The sequence below is a fragment of the Ciconia boyciana genome, chromosome 3 (assembly GCF_034638445.1).
Source record: "Ciconia boyciana chromosome 3, ASM3463844v1, whole genome shotgun sequence".
Taxonomy (NCBI): Eukaryota; Metazoa; Chordata; class Aves; order Ciconiiformes; family Ciconiidae; genus Ciconia; species Ciconia boyciana.
In genome coordinates, this window is record NC_132936.1 from 26,347,974 (window position 1) to 26,369,016 (window position 21,043).

The window sequence follows — 21,043 nt, forward strand, 5'->3', positions numbered from 1 at the left end:
TGAGACACCAAACAGGAATGTTGTGTGTTGCTCCAGTATTACGATAGCATTAATGTATGCCCAGAGCACTGCAAGTTGAGTTTTATATGCATAAAGCTAGTTGACATTTTTAGTAACACTTTGTTCAGAGAGCATCCCAGTTTCATCTGGGAAATTTCACAGCCTAATGTTTAATATTTCCACTAAATTTTAGGACAAATGAGGTGGAAGAGAGGCTGTGGTAACTCCCAATTTATAGAAAGCGTAACATGTCAAGTCTGGTCCCAGTAGCAGCCTTGGGCTTTTTCCCTTCCTGCTCAAAACACACAGTCAGTCCCTGAGTAGATGGGATTTTCTCTCAAAGGTCTCTACTTTTCTCAAAGAAAAGGTAATAAGGAAAAAAGATACTGGGATATATAGAATTTAATTTCTCTCATTTTAATTAATCTCTAAAGTTTCCATCCAGTGGTATGGAAACTGGGAGATTTGACCTTTCTCACGTGGTCACAGAGGACAGGTAGACAAGGGTTAGGTTTCAACAGATGTAACTGTGGTACTCCTGGGCTTACCTCTCTCTTTGCTGAAAAGGCCAATTTGGATAAAAAAGAGAAACAGGAAAAAACAAAACCAGATACACTTGGAAGCCTTTCACAGTGGCAGTTCCTGGTATATGCTACCACAACACTAACAACTCCTCTATTGCAGAATATTAATGTAGGAATTAACCTACATTTTTCCATATTAAAGTTAGTTGCCTAGCTTAGCTAGTTACTTAGGCTGTTCTTTAGTCACTGGAAGGACCCATGCACTTCCCAAGATGATTGTTTCCATCACAAACAGGTGCTTAAGACATGCAGGATGAATCACCTGGGGCAACTCCAGCAGGGACTCCACCATGATGGGCCATCAGGACCCCCCAGGGACTCCAGCAGTGACCATCAGAACTCCATCTCTTCCCAAGGGAATCTAGAAAGTGTACACTAGGCACTCTACTGTTTAGGCAGCTAAGAGATGAAATGGAGCCCACTCTTCATTCGATACTACATCTTTCACGCAGTGATTCCCCTAAGCAACACAAAAAATACACTTAAATGCAGGAGCCCTCTTGGAGGGACGGTCAGTCCTATTTCCATGCCAAGTTTCCTGATTATATCCCTAGTGCCTGCCCTGTACGCACAAAAAGACAGGCAGGCACTGCTAAGGGGCAGGGGCAGAGGTCACTATGATGACCCTGTATACCAGTAATACCCAAAGGGACCAGATCACAACTGAGGGCACTACTGGGAATTTATCTGTCTCCTGGATGCTTTACACCTATGAGGCAGTGGGACACGTTTTTCTTTCTTTTTTTTTTCCAAGCCATACAACAGCACATAACAGCCTTGGCATTCACATAAAGGAAATGAGCTCAGATTGTCACCAGCAGCTCTTCTGTTTCTGTGCCATCTCTGTCTTCCTGTCACCTCTAGCACTCTGGCCAAGGACGAAGGCTTACAGTTTGATTCGACCACTACCTCTAAGAGCCCAGCTTGATCAGTTGTCATGATAATGAGTAGACAGTGGTAACAAGTTACAGAAAGACATCCATGTTTCCACCACTGAGCACTGGCTGTTATTAGTAATAATTAAAACACTGCTTTGGAAGCTACTCTCTCTGTCCAGCTGAGAGCTCTCGCCCAGAACTTTTGCCAGTCATGTCCAGCTTGGCTTCCTCTGAGTCTTTTAAGAATTAATATGCTCACAGTAACCTCCATCACTGGATTAAAATTCCTGCATTAGAAGAGCAAGTGTCTATTCTACCTATTCTGGAAGTATGTGGGAGCTTTATGCACATAGCCCAGTTTCCACAGTGTAAACACTTACAGAAAACCCTGAAAAACTTGTGAGGTAAACCAAACAGGGCTAAGGAAAGGTGACGAGCAGACAGAATAAGCACAGGGAAGCAATGAAATAATACGGGTCAGCAAGAGAGTGCCATAACAAGAGGCACAGCACAAGCAGCCACAGTTTAAAGGGAGGGAGTTTAAAGAGCTGCAAATATCTAAGCAGCAGGAATCACCTAAGAAGAGGTGGCTGAGTTCAAGAGTGGCATTTTTTTATTTGCCTAGGTCTTGAAAAAAAAATATGCACAGATCTCAATTCATAATAATATTTCACTATGGGATAAATTTGCATTTTGGGTTAAAAAAAAGAGAAAATGGAGGCAAGGGGGAACTAACTATCACAACTGAGTACAATAAGCACTACAGTGAGTAAACGGCCATCCTACTTAAGCTGTGCGGGGAGTCCTAATAGAGACAAATAGCACTGCTGCCTGGCATGATACATGAAAAATAGCTTCAGCATTTCACTGGATCATAACAGTTCACCTAATGTAATGACTGCAGAGAAAAGTTTTCTGATCTAAAGGAGTGAAGGAGTGTTTCACCTATATGAGATATTTTTTTCATCCCAAAAACTGTCAGAATCACCAGCCACCTGAATCCCAGAACCTATTCATTTGAGCTGAAGAACCAAGCATCGTAAGTGTCTTGCCCATCCTTTGTGTTCAACATGAAAAAGTGTCTTGCCCAAAAAACAAGCAAAGTGCCAATCTTGCAAGTCAAACCAAGCTTGACTTAATTTAAGGGCTTTCAATAGGTTTTTAATCAGTTGCAGGGTTAACCCTACACGTCTTACACAAGCACTTTTAGGACAGAAGTAATAAATTACCTGTATTCCTTTCACACATGTCTAGCTCAGTCCCTGCACCAAGATGGAAAGAGTAGATCCTTTTGTCCAAAGAGCAGAAGCATTTCAACATAAGAAAAGGAATGCCTTGGCACAGCTACCACACAGGTCTATCCAGTGGTCTGTAAGAACAACTTAGTTTCACGACTGGCCAGTTTTTGTGTCAAGGCAATTCTGGCCATGGACAGCATACATGATGGTGGAAAATATAATCTTTCTAAAAATTCCTTAAGTGAAATACATAAATAAGTTAATAGAAGACACACTGTTTAAAGGGTACTCAGGGCTTCTCACTTTTTTTGTGTGTTGGAAAATCAGTCATATTAAACTCTTTCAAAAGATCCAAGGCACTGGTTTTCCTTTAACAGCAGTTCTACAGGTACAATGAACTGAATCAGTACATAATGTTACCACTATTCCTCTGGGAAGACAGCTGAAATCACACGCCAATTAAAATCTTTCAGTGTGTTCACCTAATACCAAAATATTACAGCAGACTACACAGCCCAGTAGTGTTCCATATATAAAAATAGCTTTCCAGAAATAACTACTCTGCTGTATTGGACTACTGAATTTCCCAGAGGACCAGTTACTGTTGTTTTATATGTTAACACACTTGCTGTAGAGTGAAAGTACTGAACCCGAATACATTAGCAGTAGTTTGCTTATTGCCTACAAATGGCATTTAAGCAACAGTAATACTGCTTTAGACTTGAAAGGCTTTTGCTTTCAAAATTTTGGCAAGTTGTTGGAATAATTCTGTGCTCCATTCCCAGTGCATAAATCTCAACACAGTGGGTACATATTCTCAGTCAAATTACTGTGAGGGGAGGAAGCCTTGCAGTTGTCTGAATGCAATGAATTTGGCAAGATAGCTCTATTATTGTACTTTTTAATCCGACACTTTTTTCACTGCTCACCAAGAGCAAGTAATCAGAACAGAAAGTGATTCCAAAATGTAAATTAGGGTGTCTGATGTAGGGATCCAGTGCATATAAAAAGTCTTGTATCAAAAACACTTCCTTTTCTAGTTCACTGGCAATCAAACCTTTGAAATTAAAGAACTGGTTTTCTAATCCTGGTGTTATTTTAGTATTTCTTTTAAGAATGCAGTGCAAGGGCACACACATATCATAACCTTGTTTAGAGGTTGCAGTTTCTATTAAATTTAATTACTTCTTTCTGTGACTTTAAATCTAGAGTAGCCTGAATGCAAGGGAAGTTTCTATTAAATACCATAACTTTCTACAGAAACATACATGTTAAAGATGTCTGGCAGAGGTGTGGCTACAAAATGAAGTCTTTTATTAAGGCGCAGCACTTAAATGAAAATACATGGAACTTGACCAGTGTTGAGGCTAGACTAACAGTCTAGACTTTTAGCATGATGAAGCACATATTCAAAACAGTTAAGACCACAGATCTTTCAATCACTGCATCTTGTCATTACAATTATTCTAATGAGGGTGTTAAACGTTCAGAATCTGCAGGGTCAAACCTTTAAGTAATGTTGACAGACATTGCTTGAAATTTCGTTCAGCCATCTTCAATATTTATTCTGGCATAGGAATTTCAGGTTATGGTACTTAAATAAAATGGAATTAAGAATAGGATTTAAGCATATACTGATAAAAGTTCAGAATACATTATTTAGAAGATGCCTCCCAATGTTGCTTAATCATTTCTTTATAGAAAAGAGAGTAGTTCATGTGCATGTAACATCACTGAAGTATACAGACTACAAAGGATAAAAGTATTTCACTCAATAAATATGGAAGAATGGATCAGTATGCTCACAGAGATTCACTGAACTCAGTAAAGATTCCAATATAGATATGATTGCAGAAGTTGAGCTCCAGTTCCTGCTTTGACACAGTGCCATGTGATACAGGGAAAATATTTGACCCTTATCCAATATATTATTAGAATCCCTGCATATCCAGGAACATGTATTGCTTCACTGACTTTGCTGTAGCTACGTACAGACACTATTATTATTTATTATTTGCATTATGGTAGCTGCCATCAAGGACCAGGGCTTCAGTAAGCTAGTCATTATAGAGACATTTACAGAGCTCACAGTTTTCATGAGAGGCAGTATATCAGAAGAGACAAGCATGATTGGGAAGGATGACATTACAAACAAGCAAATCGAGCAGAAAGTCTGCTGAAGTCTATCACGAATGAGTGATTTAGAACGCTTAAATAATCACTGTCAAGGTATTAGCATAAGTGGTTTTAATATGATTTATAAAAGTGCAACTTAACAAAGTTCGATAGCAAGGTTCATTCTATTAATTACTGCATGGAAGAAACGTACACAGGAAAATTAGGTTACACTTGAGCTAAAATGATTCACAGAGAGACCGAGGATACAAAAGGGTTTGGAGAACCCTCCCGTTGAGTCACGAGGTTCAGAATAGACCCCCTTGCTTTCTAAACTCCTGATGGAGCTTAGGTGTGGCTAGGTCCAATCTTAGTCTCAGACTTGGACAACGGTTTATGTTTAAGGGATTATATATGCAAAATGTATCAATTCAGCATGCAATCAAAGTTACCAAGACAAAGTCAATGTTACCATACTACAAGGTTATGCACGATATCGGTCGCTTACCAAAGATCTGCCGTTGGTAAAAGGTCTCTCTGCCTCAAGGAGCAACCTTGAGAGGTGTCCCAGCTCAAGGGGAGATCACTGCCATGCAGCCACACTGCCTAGCACGGAGAGCTCAAAGAAGGTTCACTTTGGCTGTCGTATTTATAGATAAAGTGGTTGGCTAGTAGTCAAATTACATGTGATAGGAAAGATATGCATGAGGCTTCTTGTACCCACAACTTTCTTTGTTCCTTGATAAACAAGACTTGGAAAAGCCACCTGCTATTCATGTGTCAATTGCATGATCGGTGTTCCAAGCTCATATGCATCGATGCTCACTGTGCCACTCAGCTTCTTTGGGGGTTCTCAGAGAAGACATTGGGACCAGAGGAGTTCTTGGCCCGGCCACAGCTCAGCCCTTTACCTCCTTTGGAGACTGTACCAAACTACTACTAGTTTGGTTAAGAGGTCAAGTGCATCCGTCACGAAGTCACACACATTGTTTCTGTGTAAAGTTACTATTATCCTAAAGCATATTTCAAAACAGGATTCTGTATTAGAAAGAAAGGAAGGAGACATATCTACACAATAGAAGATTGTAAGTATTCTTGTTTAAGCAAAGTGCATATAATTTCTAAGATTTTTTTTCACCTTTCTGAACACCTTTCATGTTTATATGGAGAGTTTTTTCTAACCTCATTTCAATTTTAACAGCTTGTGATATGTATTTGGGTCATGGACAGAATGAATTAGTCATAGTCACCTAAATTAATTTTCCTATGTGGCACTATCCTTTTCCTTGATTTATTATCATTATGCACATAACAGTTTTGAAAAGAAAGTAACACTAGATTATTGAGAGATTAAATACCAAACACCATATATGAAACAGGCATCTATTTCCTGTTTGTGTTTAATAAGAAAGTAGATGCTGAACAAAAAGACATTTAGCCTTGAACCGAACAATGCTTCTGGGAACAGCTGATCATTATTCTGTCCAACGTGATCTTGAAAATTCGGCATTTGCCCTGAACACAGGGTGAAGCAAAAAGGATGTATTTCAAGGGAAACAACAGCATGCTTCTGTAACAAAATTGTCAGCAATAAGGACTAGAAACATGGAAAGAGTGGAGCTCTGCATTTGGTATCACGTCAGCATAAGGCAAAAATTTTAAACTTGAGAATTTTATTTATTAGAATTAGTAATGCTCTTTGACTATATTTTCAGCTATGCTTTAAGATGGTTGAAGGAGTTTAGGCTAAATCCCCAGATTTAAATTCTCTGAAGTATAAGTGTGTTTGAAAATAAAATTTCGATCCAGAACATAATTTCTGAAGTTAGCACATTAAATCAATAGAGTAAGCCTGCATCTTCAATCTAGGCACTAATGTACCAGTATAACTGTGACCTGATTTGAATTTTGCAGGTTTTGCCAAACTCCTATAAACTGTTTCAAGTATGATCTTCAGAACTTACTACCATCTTAACTATAAAAAATAAAAATCAAGCTTTAAAAGTTATGTAAAATTGGCTTTACTGCAAGTATTCACTGTGCAAATGTAGCTAAAGTTATCCAAATCACCAAAAGTGCCATTTTTAGATTCTGTCTTTTACCTCCTCTTTCAGATGTCACAATTATGCTTCATACAATTTGGAAACTTCAACAATAGATTTGTTTTAACTGCCTCCATAGCTAGAGAAACTCTTTCACCCTGCGAATGAATGACCCCATCAAAAACTTCTGTAGCAGACAGAAAAATAACCAAAACAAAGGGGAATAGAAAGGAAAGTCAAACAGTACTTGTCAATGTTTCTGATTTTACAGTGAAACTCATTATGTTAGATAGCTGAGCTTTAATCATAATTCCTTGTTTATATGAAAATCCTATCTTTCTTATTTTTCTTTAACTAAAAAAAGAAATATTTCTGTTGCTAACTTCCTATTTGTGTAAAAATGATTGAAAATATATCCCTAAAAGGCTCAAATCCTGCACATCCCTCAAAATAACTCTAAGTATTTTTTACAATCCCATTGCTTTAAAGCTAAGGCCATAATGAGAAAAGAAGTAAGTTTTGGAGAGAAACCTAAGGCTGATTTCAGTAGTTTGGTGATATCCCAGGACTTGGGTGTTTGCAAACATAGAAAATGATAAAGTAGGAAGATCTATTCTGACACAGCAAATGCTCGGTTTTGTGCTTCATTGCTATGTCTTCACTGAAGACAAAATCTACCAGAAATTTACTGACAGGTTATGCACAAAAAGTTCTTACAAATATTCCTGTTGCAGTATCTGCAGCAAAGGTGAAATGTGTTTTAAAAACTACTTGTACATATGAAGTAATACAGGAAACTTTGTCTTAGATCTTCAGTTTCAATATTGCCCATGTAACTAAAACACCTGAACTTTCTCCAGACATCTTAACAATAATATGATTGTAAATGCACCTGAATTTCAAGGTAGAAGGCAGAAAACAGGTATTGAAAGTGATTAACTAACACAACTTTACTCAACAAACTACATAGTAAGGCATGATGAAATTCTCATAAAAATACTTTTTGCTATGAGCTCCTACAATATATGAGGAAGAACTCAAAAATTTCAGCTGTCCTAAAACTGATAATAGTAATGTTTTTAAAAAGCATAAGCAGATGTTAATTCAAGTACGATATGAAGATAATCAATGAAGATAAAAGCCACCTGATTTTAAAACAATATTTCCTCCTACTTGGGATTTTTTTCTTAGAATGGTTTCTACAGCTAGTTGAACCACAATCCATCTAAGCATCTTCTGGTGAGAGGCTGAGAAGCTTTGAAGAGGAAGACCAGATTACATGTTTTGCACTCAACAAAACTATGTAAATATATCCAGAATGGACAGTTTTGAAAACTGAAATGCTGCTAAAGGTTCTATAAGCAGTATGCTAAATAAATGGTAAATTCCTATTTCTAGAAATTGAAACATATCCTGCCACATTAAATACACAGTTATTTAGAGGTTGTATCAGGGAAACATTTCTTGAGATCAGTAGTAAATTAAATCAAAGAAAACTTGCAACTGAGTTTTTTAAAAGAGATCTTGGGCACTTTTCATTTTTACAACAGGAACAGACAATCCTTTTGGAGAGTCCCTCTGAGGCACAGAGCTGCCTAGAACCTTACCAACATGCTGAATCGGACGACCTCTCATGAATAAACAAAAACCATTTCTTTTGACTCTTGAGCAAAACATATTAGAGAAGCATTCAGACTTTCTGTATAACTATAGTGTTAGGTAATTATCACACATTGGTCACTAGTTCATTTCTAAATATTTCCAGGAACAAACACCCATCAGGATTGACCTAAAACTTGAGGGAAGTAGATCAGGTAAATTATTTTCTGTGATTCTGTGATCATTGTCATATAGGATTCTAGCCAAAGGAAACATCTATTCATTTCTTGGACATGTTTGTGCAGGTTTCTCTGTGAATTTGAATACCATATATTTGTTGAAATGTAACAAGAACCTCAAGATCTTTAGCAATATCAAACCATTGTTATTTTTATGGCCCTAAAAACTGATATCTAAATCAATTATATTTGGGCAGATCAGAGTAGAATAGCATCTTCAGCATTGGCTAAACCTCTACTGAATCATTTTCAGCCACATCCATGTCTGCTATAACTTAATTGATATGAATTTTTCTACAGCTGGAATGCATGTTGGTCTTAGAATAGCACCTAAATTTAAATGCTCATAGGTTAACATTTTGTACTATTTTTAATCTAGTACTAGACAAAGAAGGAAATGACAAGAAGAATTATTCTCAGGTTTGCCAATGTTTTGCTGGCAAAATTGCTGGCTGGTGAGAGAAATCTTTTCAAATGTGACTAAGGGCAGAGAGCACCACTGACAAGTCAGTTTACAGCTTCTAGTTGAGGGACCTAGCTGTAAATGGACAAAACACTTATATCCTTGGACTTTTTCCTAATATGTATGCCAAATTTAGCAAGGCCTGTTGTGACAGGACAAGGAGCAACGGTTTTAAACTAAGGGAAGGCAAATTTAGACTGGATTTAAGAAAGAATTTTTTTACAATGAGGGTGGCAAAGCACTGGAACAGGTTGCCCAGAGAGGTAGTGGAAGCCCCATCCCTGGAAACATTCAAGGTCAGGTTGGACAGGGCTCTGAGCAACCTGACCCAGTTAAAGATGTCCCTGCTCTTGCAGGGGGGTTGGACTAGATGACCTGTAAAGGTCCCTTCCAATCCAAAGCATTTTATGATTCTATGATTCTATGATTCACATCCCCAAAATACAAATTCTGGTGTGGGATCTGAAAAAGTAATCTAAAATCAAGTACCAGGTTCCAAATGCAGCCTAGTTAGGATCACTTATTATTTTAGCTTTGTGATTATTAACTGTATTGAATTTACATACCCCGTCTGAATCTACATATATCAGCTCTGAGTCTCATGAGAGCATTCCTGTTGCATTTCCACTTTCTTCTCTTGCTGATGCTTGTCTCTCACAGGTCTCACAGAAGTCTCTCTGTTACTTACTAAAGATCTCAGACTCACATATCAAGTCTATTAGTGATAACCTTGAACTCTGCACTTTAGAATGTGCATGGCCTATCGAGAATCTTTTTCATAGGTTTCATTACCTTTGTCAACCTCTGCATTGGTTTTACTAAGAGCACTGGAGTCAGGTGTGAACGGATAAAAGTTTTTAAACAAATGCTTTTCTCCATTTCTTTTCCCCTCTGGGTCTGTACTCAGACTGTTGTATGAATTACCAGGTGTATCCTGCTGTTATTGCCCTCTACAGAAGTATTGTCATTTACTTCCCTGCAACCTGGATCAGACTACAAGCTCTGTAACTGAAAGTTTCTGCAGCGAGAAGAATATTTTATTGTTAGGAAATTTAACTTACTCACATAGTTCAAAACAAAGCTAGATATTAGCAAATAACAACAAATATTTAGTTCTTACTACAACTCCTTGTCCTCGTCATAAAGTCACCTCTAATAGCATTTACTGTTGTCTTACAACAAAAAAAAAAAGCAAAAATTACTCCGCAGAACTATTGACCATTTGCCTCTAGGAAATGCCATAAAACATGAGTTTCTACTTTAGAGTGGAAACTTAAAAGTAACTCTACACTGCTTTTTGTCTCTAAAATTAACAAATCCTAAATTCTGGCAGGAAAAGAATTAATAATGTGACTTGTTTTCAAGTCCCTCTAGGTTGCCATGTTGTTGGGTGGTTGGCCAGACATCACAGCATTTTGCTAGAATTTTAAGCCTGACATTTACTCATTCCATGGAGCACAGGAGCCTACCGTTGCCTCCTCCAGTAAAATCTTTTCCTCAGTGGACTTCTGGCACCAGCAAGTTGGAGATACACAAGTGCTGTAATGGAAAACATCTGGTTCATTTGATAGGAAAAAAGAAGAAAATTAATTTATATGAAGATCCTCTTGAAACTTTGAACTGCAAAATAGCATTTGTGTTCCATTGAGAACTGAAGCAACCTTCTATTCTTTGCATTTGTTTGAGATCTTAAAAATTCATGTGATAAATAAAGCATTTAAATAAAATTCCTGTTGACGATATTTCATTTACTAGGAAGACATTTGTCAAGAAAGAGGATTATAACTTTTTTTCATTTGACTTCTTTGTTTGAAGGATATGTTATCACTGGTGCAAGAACAATTTCAGATAGAAGGGTGGAAGTTGGCTTACCAAAGATGTAAGTGAGCTCCAGGAGGAAAGTGTAAATATCAAAAAATTAAGAGAGCATTTAAATGGTGCCGGATTAAGGCAATTGAGAATGTATGAAAGCAGGGAAAAGTCAGAGATGGGAATGTGAGAAAATTGAACCCAAGTGGAAATGCAGAGGAAGTTATCAAAGGGATTCAACAATGAAGGTAATGGGGGACAGATAAGACAATTTTATGGCAGCATTTCGGAGACTGGATTCTAAAAGGCAAGAAATTGCTGTAACATGGGACCACAATAGGTCCATGTAGTAAGGGTAATGAAGAATGTAGGGATATTTTTATGAGTAATCAAGTGTAACGCATAATTCAAACGCTTTGGCAGAGTTCACTTTGCAGTTAAATTACAATTTTCATACATGCTAGGGAAGCTTGAGTATTGCCTTCAAGCAGATATAAAGGCATATCTTTTATTTGTTGTGAATCTTAAACATTAAGATTTTATTTAACAATTAACTTAACCTTTTCATTATTCAGGGAAAAAATAATACTTTCCAATTTACTTTTTAAAAATGCCAGGAATGCAGGTGATGGGTCCACAACTAATAGGAATATGTGTGTGCATCAGAAATTTCTGATGACTGCCCTGAAAAGCATTTGAGAATCAAGCAAGCATGTAACTGAAGGCTTACAATGAGGCAAGTAGATTACAAGAAGGTATACAACACTATACTCCAAGCAAATGACTCATAAGTAGTCCATAAGCAATATTACAATAAAACAATATCAATTAGTGAGCAAGATCAAAACTCATTCACACAGAAAAATAAGTTTACTGAGTAACTTACACAAGTCTAGTGGGTTATCTGTTTGCATTAATGAAAAACTGTTTGCATTAATGAAAAAAAAATATTTGCATTAATGAAAAACTAACATCTCTACCTTTTCTTTCTCCTTTATGAGGGACAAAGATAGATAGGTACAGATCTTTCTGCAACAGAATTTTTTGAGGGCCCAGCATAAGGAGTAAATGCCCGAGAGAGAAGTGGGAGTCCACAGTGACTCATCGCTACAACACAGAGAAATAACGAGGTGGATCAAGAGAATACAGAAAGAAGGTAAGAGAGCTTGCAGCTTCTAAATAGGCAGTATCACAGGCAGTGGCAATGTGAGACAGAGAGGAGATAATAAGTAAAGCAGAAGACCCCATAGCAGCATTCAGAGGTCTTGAATAAACTGATAACAAAGAAAGAACTGCACAAAAAGCAGAAGCATGAACACATGCATGAGGGGGATTCTAAATACACAGCAAAATAATGTAGGCAAAAAATGCATAAAAGATAAGATTTACTTACCAAGACACACAAGGAAAGCAATATGAAGAGAAAGCACATTATATTTCATTAGGAGTAAGCTGAGGGAAAATAGAGATCAATTATTTAAGAGGGAGTGTGAATAAATAATTAATAATACTAATAAAGTCAAAATATTTACTGCCTTTTTGGTATGAGCCTTTGGACAAGAGATTAATAGCAACCATGCATGTAACACAAACTTTATAACAGGGTAGCTCAGGCCACTAGAGGAAAGAACAGGTTACAGAATACTTAGAACAATGAGACATATTTGAGACAGTAAATGGGATCGAATTCAATCCGCAGTTTTAAAGGAAGTAGCAAAAGTGATCCCTGAATCATTTGCAATTAACTATCTAAGAGAACTTGAGGGGAGAGAGACAGAAGTGACAGTAAACTCTGGAAGACTGGAGAGCAGTAAATACAGTCTTTTTTCTTCAGAATGAGGAAAAAGTAGAACTGTACATAATGAACCCAGAAAGATATTGTGGAAAAGTATTAAACAATCATTTAATTAGCCCCTGAAATAAATATGATAGGAAACATCTCAAAAGGAAGTACAAAAGCATACCCTGTCAAAATCACCTCCTTTGACAGTGTAGAGTCAATAGGGAAAGCAAAAGATATTTCATATATTTGCTATGGAAATGCACTGCAGCTAAAATTATCTTACAATGGTGAAAAGACTGGACAAAAAAAACCTGATCAAAATGTGGTGTTCAGTAGTTTCTGGCTATCTTTGGAGGCTATACCTATCAAATCCTTTTATAGGCCCGTTCTGGGTTTTCACTAATACCTGGCGTGCTGCAGGAGAGCACACAAAAAATTCTTCGCTAACAGAAAGCTGGGTGAGTAGGAAGCACTTTAGGAAAGGCAACTACCTTCAGAATTGTTTTGCTCAATTGAAGAAACAATCTGAAGTTAGTAAGATAAAATAAAATTAAAAAGGAAAAAAAAAGACAAAATGGGGACTAACTTGGCTAGGAAGGAGCCCTAAAGAAAAAGATTGGGGCTAATAATGGGTTGTAAGTATAATAGGAGGCTAGAAGTAGTTTAATAAATATTTTAATCTAATGTAAAACAGTCATGCCATTGTAAGGAAGAGTCTTGCTCTCCTGCTGCCACATCCTCCTCCCTTTTGCAATGGAAAAACATTGGTATAGCTATCCTGTAAAACCATATCAAAGAAGCAATGCAGGTGACAAACAACTTTTTTGGCAGATTAGTTTTGAGCTCAGAGGAGAGAGATGTGGACACAGAGAGATAGAGGCTGCAGTAGGACTGACTTATTCCAAGTCAAAATTTATTCACATTTTAAGCTGGGTTCACAATGTGACACTTTTTCTAAAAAGTGATGTGGGATGTCCTGAGAGGAACACTGGATGTAGGACAACAGAGGCAGAAAGTCCCACTGGTGAGCACCTGCTCTCCAGCCCTCCACTGCAGTTCAGGAAAGCACAGGACAGCCCATCTAAGAAAGGGGTAGATGGTGTGGAAAGAGTCTAGAGGAGTGCAGTGAAGATAAGAGTCTTTTAAAGGACTGAGGATCTTCTAGTGTTGATGGAGTTGGAGCTGGATCAGCATCTTACAGTCTTGGTATGCTGGATCCTATTTCAAGTTCCTCAGGTTCCTTCTAGACATGTATTTTATATTTTTAGTGTATTTGGGATTTTTTGAAAAATACTTTCTTTTTTTTATTTACAAAGACTATATCCATGCTTTATCATGTCCCATTATCTCCATTCTACCTAACACAACAATGTCCACCAACTGTCCAGGTAGCTATGAGTTACATTCTAGTAGTCTGTAGAAATAACTTAATCTTATATATGCTTCTTCATTTCCTGAATGCTTTGGCAAAGGTTTCAAGATAAAAAAACTAATCACTTCAATGCAGAATTTAAGCTATTTACAAATCAGGCTATTTTTAATCGTTTTTAACAACAGAGGGGCTGGCAAAAGTTCCATAACTAAGATTTGAAAATAATAGAGTTTAACAGCAGAGTTACCAGAAAGCTTCGGGGAAGACAGTGGTAAGACAGCAGAATCTTGACATTTTGACTTTTGCAGCTGCTAAGAGTAGATTCAAAAGGCTGTTGAAATAATGGCTCAAAAATTCCACTGAAAGGTAGTCTGCAAAATCACTAGCAGATGCCTGGAAAGATTTTTCTGTGAAACCTATGTAATTAATTTTCAGTTTGCTGTTCTTAGTCCATTTGTGGGACATATGGGAAAGACAAAAAGAAGGAGAAGGCCTTTGACATGGTGCCCCACAACATCCTTCTCTCCAAATTGGAGAGATAGGGATTTGATGGATGGACTGCTCAGTGGATGAGGATTTGGTTGGATGGTCTCATGCAGAGGGTAGTGGTCAACAGCTCAATGTCCAGATGAAGATCAGTGATGAGTGGTGTCCCTCAGGGGCCCTTATTGGGACCAGTACTGTTTAATATCTTCATCAATGACACAGACAGTGGGATCAAGTGCACCCTCAGCAAATTTGCAGATGACACCAAGGTGAGTGGTGTGGTTGACACACCAGAAGGACGGGATGCCATCCAGAGGGACCTGGACAAGCTGGAGAAGTGGGCCCATGGGAACCTCATGACATTTAACAAGGCCAAGGGCAACATCCTGCACCTGACTTGGGGCAACCGCCGGTATCAATACAGGCTTGGAGATGAAGGGATTGGAGCAGCCCTGCAGAGAAGGACTTGGGGGTACTAGTTCATGAAAAGCTGGACATGAGCCGACAATGTGTGCTCGCAGCCCAGAAAGCTAACTGTACCCTGAGCTGCATCAAAAGAAGCATGGCCAGCAGGTGATTCTGCCCCTCTACTCTGCTGGTGAGACCCCACCTGGAGCACTGAGTCCAGCTCTGAAGTCCTCAGTATAAGAAAGACATGGAGCTGTTAGAGCAGGTCCAGAGGAGGGCCACAAAAATGATCAGAGGGATGGAACACCTCTCCTATGAAGAAAGGCTGAGAGAGTTGGGGTTGTTCAACCTGGAGAAGAGAAGGCTCTGGGGAGACCTTATTGCAGCCTTTCAATACTTAAAGGGAGCTTATAAGAAAGATGGGGAGAGACTTTTTACCAGGGCCTGTTGCAATAGGACAAGGAGTAATGGTTTTAAACTGAAAGAGGGTAGATTTAGACTAGATATAAGGAAGAAAGCTTTTACAATGAGGGTGGTGAAACACTGGAACAGGTTGCCCAGAGAGGTGTTAGATGCCCCATCCCAGGAAACATTCAAGGTCAGGTTGGACGGGGCTCTGAGCAACCTGCTCTAGTTGAAGATATCCCTGCTCATTGCAGGGGGGTTGGACTAGATGACCTTTAAAGGTCTCTTCCAAACCAAAGTATTCTATGATTGTATGATTCTATGAGAATGCTATAGGGCCTCCTAGGGCTGAGATGTGGCAGGGAGGGCTGGGAAGAGCAGTTTTGGGTCTTGGGAACAGCCATCCTGTCATCTGCTCATGCGTACTGTAAAAACTGGATTGATTCACATAAGGATCACATACAAGTTACCAATGATTCTGAAGTGAAAATGAAGTGGTTGCATGCTATGGAAGAGATTCCTCTCAAATGACACTGTTTTAGCAGTACATGGACATTAAGGTTTGGGTATGCCTAAGACTAAAGTACAATTTTTTCATACTTCATAATGAAGAAACTGAAAAACATTTAAATTAATGATGTGACATACATTTATCTCACATGATTACCATGCCATCACAGCAGTGTGTGAAGAGTGCAGTAAATTATGCTTGTTCTGGCCTGCAAAGCTACTGTTAACCTTCTTAGTATCCCAAAGAAATCCCTTCTGTTTTTTAAGAGAGTATTACAGTTTTAAATTCAAACAGAAAAAAAAAACTTATTCCTTGCTGATTTTAATTGAAAGAATGATTTAGGCCACTGTAAACATAGAAAATGCCTATCATTTCCTCTAATCCTCAAAGAATATTAATTTTAAATGTTGGGTTTGCTCTTTCAGAGACTCATCACTGTAAAAAGCCTGTCCTATAAGAACTGCGTACATGTGGAACACATTATTATGCATCTTAGCTGAGTCTTCATAGAGTCTAGTGATGTCTATTTAATATTTTGCTATAGAATAAGCAGAAAATGCATATGAAACAATAATATAATACTTCAGTATTTTATGCCACTCTGCATGCAGCAATTCTAGACTGGGTTCCTACTAGTCCTGGTTCCAATTTCAAAGTTTCATTTACCTCCACTAAGATCCAAAGTTTTGCGTAGCACGGTGGAAAGAAAACATGGTTTCCCAAATTCATTGATTCAAACATCCTTACCTCACAGAGATTAACAGATTTGCAGAACAACATAACTTTTACTTTGACCGAACTCTTTTCAAATGAACTAATTCATTCATTAGTAATCCTTGGCATTTTTCATTTTATTTGTTTTACAGATAATAGCAATTTTTCCCCTCTTTACACTTTTGAATAGGTACTAAGTAAGTTTGTATTTTCCTGGTGTATGCAAGAACCAGCAATGCATCTCTGGTAACAAATGACCAACTCCAGTTTATCACATTAAATATTTTATTGGATCTTGCTATCTTCTAAATTTCTTCCCTAAGTGTACAGAACTGATTTCAAACTTTTAGTGCTTACATAAGACACCAAAAAAATAGAAGAAATCATTTGCGCAGTACTCCAGATGTATGGAATGAATGGACTGTGAAGTCCCAGGAGTATAGAATTCTAGTTTTGATCATCCTTAACTGCTTTCTATTTTATTTTCCTTAAACTTTAAAAAAAATAAAATAAAAATCTACTAATGTTGACCTTGGAAATGTCCACTATGAATCATAAGAAAATTCTGAAATTTTCTAAAATTTTAAGATAGTGCCATACACCCACTATATCCAGTGAATTTTCACGATAAATTTGAATTCAACAAGTGGATCAGTAACCACTTCTTCTGGGGTGGTAAGCAATCAAGGCTTCCACATAAAATGTGTCAGAAGTCATAAGTAAATGGACTAGCTTTACCAGTTAGTCTTTAGTACACCTCTTAGCATGAGGGAGACCGTGAGGTGGTTCAGAAATGTTCAAATCAATTGCAAACCTCTCTGGTTATCAGCTGAAAGGAGCTCTTACTATCCATTCCTCTTATATACTCTGCTAAAGAAAAAAAAATATTCCATACTCCCACCCTTTGGCTAATTTTAAAAGACAACATGCCATAATGGAATTAATTCTCTAGTCATTATCTCAGCATCCCGCTTCAGCACAACATAGTTATGTTCAACTTACTGGCTTTCATGGCTAAAAGTCTAGAAAATCTGCATTCTCTTTTGTGAGGGGGGAAAAAAGGAACAAAAAAAAAAAAAGGAAAGAAGAAAAGAAGGGCGTATGAGCTTCCCTAAGGAAAAGAGACAGAAAAATAGTGAATCACATCTCCCACTTCACTACAAAGTGCAGTGGATAAGTATATTTTGAGGGTTCGGTCTCCAATTCCCATTTCTGCAATTTTAACTTCAAAGTACAGGAAAAGTAACTTCAGCAATGCCATATATAAAATGTGTGCTCAATCACGGAAGGTAGTTCCGTGCTTTTTCAGCTATTGTTGACAACTCTGCAATAAGCTATTCTGTTGGCAGCTATTAGGGCTGGATCAATAATTATCTTTGTACTAATGCTTTGCTTAGATGGAAGCAGAATGAAGAGTCATTCTTGCCTCTTCAATGAAGAAAACAGTGAAACAAATTGAAGGAAAACCAGAAATTTTGTTAATCATAAATATTTATCAAGCTGTTGATTACCAGAATACTGTCGAGTATTATAATAGTGTTAAATTTTTTTCACAGGAAGGTCACTGGGATTTTGGAGAGATGTTCATAGGGAGAAAGGTCTCTCACTCTTCTTCACCAGAAAACCTCTTGCTGCCTGGATGATCTCACAGGGGGTGCCCTGTCTCTGAGGGTAAATGAAGCTACATGAAGGGAGCTACAGAGCGAGGTGCTCACGTACTGCAGAACCCCCCCGCTCCCTGCCGTGAGCACCAAACCCCCCATGACTTTGTTAGCAGGAGAGCTCTGCTCTGCCATTTCGTGCTGGTGCTTTCTCTCAGTGGGGGCAGGGAGGAGAGCTGGGAAAACGGGGGAAGAAAGAGGTGAAAGCACAACATGGAAGCTTTGTTTTGCACTAAAGGAAGGTTGTCTTGGATCTGTGCAGGTAGTTCACAGGTCTACTCTCCCTTTAGTAAAGGGAGTGCAAGTGATTTTGAGTTAGCAGTTCTGCATCATTTCCTTGTGACTGCTTTGAGCTGAGCTGGAAAAAGCAAAATGTAGTTCAAATGCTCATGAGTTTGAAACGCTGTCCAGCTCCTGAGGGCAGTAATGGGCCTGACTGTCCCTGCCCAAACCCCCAGGGCTCCCCCACCCTGCCCATGGCCCAGGACCCCATTTCAGCCCCTGAGGCCATCAGCCCCTGCCCCAGCGACGCTGCAGCAGGGCCCATCCCCAGCTCTCCACAGCCCTGCCCTGCCCGGCCATGGGCCCTGCCGAGCCGGGCCCACCCAGGGACCCACATCCCAGCCAGGCCTCGGCCTGTCCCCAGGGAGGTGCCCGATGGCCGGGGCTGGGGCTGCCCCAGTGCCCCCCAGCTGCCCTGCTCGGGGCTGGGGTGGTGGGATGGGCCCTGGCTGCCAGGCCCTGCCTGTACTGACGAGGTCTCCATTGACTCCCAAGGTAACTTAGACCATTACCTCACATGTAGGTGGACAGCTACATTGCAGACTCCTAGATGCAGATGTCTCAGTCCAAAGCTACCTCCCATCCCTAGAGGTCATTCCAAGAAAATGTCTGGTATAAGGTTTCCCTGTCAAAAAGTAGCTTTGACTTTGGCTAATGTGAAGTTTTTATTGGTGATAAGGAACTTGATCTTGCACAGTACTACTTCATAAGACGCTCCAGTTTTCCTCTGGGTGAAATACCCAGACTTCTGAATCATTCGGCAAGATGAGTAACACGACCCTGTCAATCATCTTGGTATCTTTTAAAAATCCATAAAAGTTTATTAAACTTGTGAAAGCAAATAGTTTCTCTCTAATTCCAGCAAAGGCTTTGTTGGTCTGAAGTGACCAGCAAGAATACTGGAGCAGATGTATCTTAGAGATACAGCTGAAGTAATAAATGGATAATGATGACTTTTGCATGATCTCCCATGTTTTCCAACAAGTTTCTGCAATGTTCTTCTTTTAAGACTATAAGAGTCCTGTATTTCAGTTGATACTGTTTGTGTTCCTTTGCATGGAATTAGTCTATAAAATAAAGATCTTATCTGGGTACCACAGCCTGCTCTCAAAATGCATTGTCTCTTGGGCAGAAATAGACCTAACATATATTCTACAATCTGAATGACAAGGGCTTTGCTAGCATTTTATTAGGAAAAGATAAAAGACAGCATTGACAATTTTCAGTCTGACATGTCACCCTTTGTCTTGTGTAGGAGAATAGAAATTATACCACTATAATCAACTGGTGTGGTCTCATATTCCCAAATGGATACAAATCACAGTTTATGCCCATGAATAAATGCTGCAGCACCATAATTAAGAGGAGCAAGAGGCAATGCCTTTATGGTCTGGTGAATGGTAACTTGAGCTGATGTACAGCTTTTTGATTTCTTCTGAAGATGGTGTGCTGCTAGCCCTTGAATTGTTTCTGCCTGTGTTTTTTTTCTCAATTGCCTTCTGTAGAAGGTTAATAGTAGGTTTAGAATGCCAAAGTTTTCTAGTCAGTGAATCACAATTTCAGTGATGTGAAACCAGCTGCTATTTGAAGTGGAACACTTTACACTTCCCCCCCGCCTCACTCCACAGATGCTCTTCAGTTATATGAAGAAATTGATCATTTTATCTCTTCTGCAAGTCTTCAGAATGTCACTAATTTCTTATTTACCACAAATTTTTCATCTTGCGTAAGTTACACTGTAGAAGCATTACAGCTACCCTATATGCTCTGCACTGATCTCACAGCTGGATAATGAAAGAATGAATTATATCCAGCACAGAATTAAAATTCATAAGGATGGAACTTGTAAACATGAAACTGCATCCTGTCTGTAAATATCCTGTAATGATGCTGTGAATTAGTATACTTAAGTTATTTCCAGGTTAAAAATTCATTACGCCTGCTATGAAGAACAACTTACAGACAGATTAGTAAAACCAAGATGATTTTACAATTATTATTTTCTTCTGACAGTCATGCTATTTACGTTTTGTGTTTCCCTCGACCTAGACAACTTTTATTACCAAATGTCAGCCTGAAGCAGCTGCAGAGAGTCAGCAGCTCAGATTTGCATTGGTTTCTTTACGTCTTCTGGGGCTTTTCTGCTCTCTGCTGCACATTGCAAATATTAACATAAAGGAGAAAGATGAAGTTCTAGACATTTTGATCATCCTCAGGAGAAGTCACTGTCAACAGGATTTGGCCAAAACCTTTCTGTTCTCAGACCAAAGAGGGAAAAGCTTGTCACTACAGAATACTGACATTTTTAAGCCTGCTTGCTCGTCTTTTTTTTCACCCTCATCATTATGATACTACATCATATATGCTCCTCTGATCTTCATTTTCCCTCTGTTCACAGATCATCCTACATTCAGCTTTTGATAGGTCATTGCATCAGTGTGGAATATGGTCACA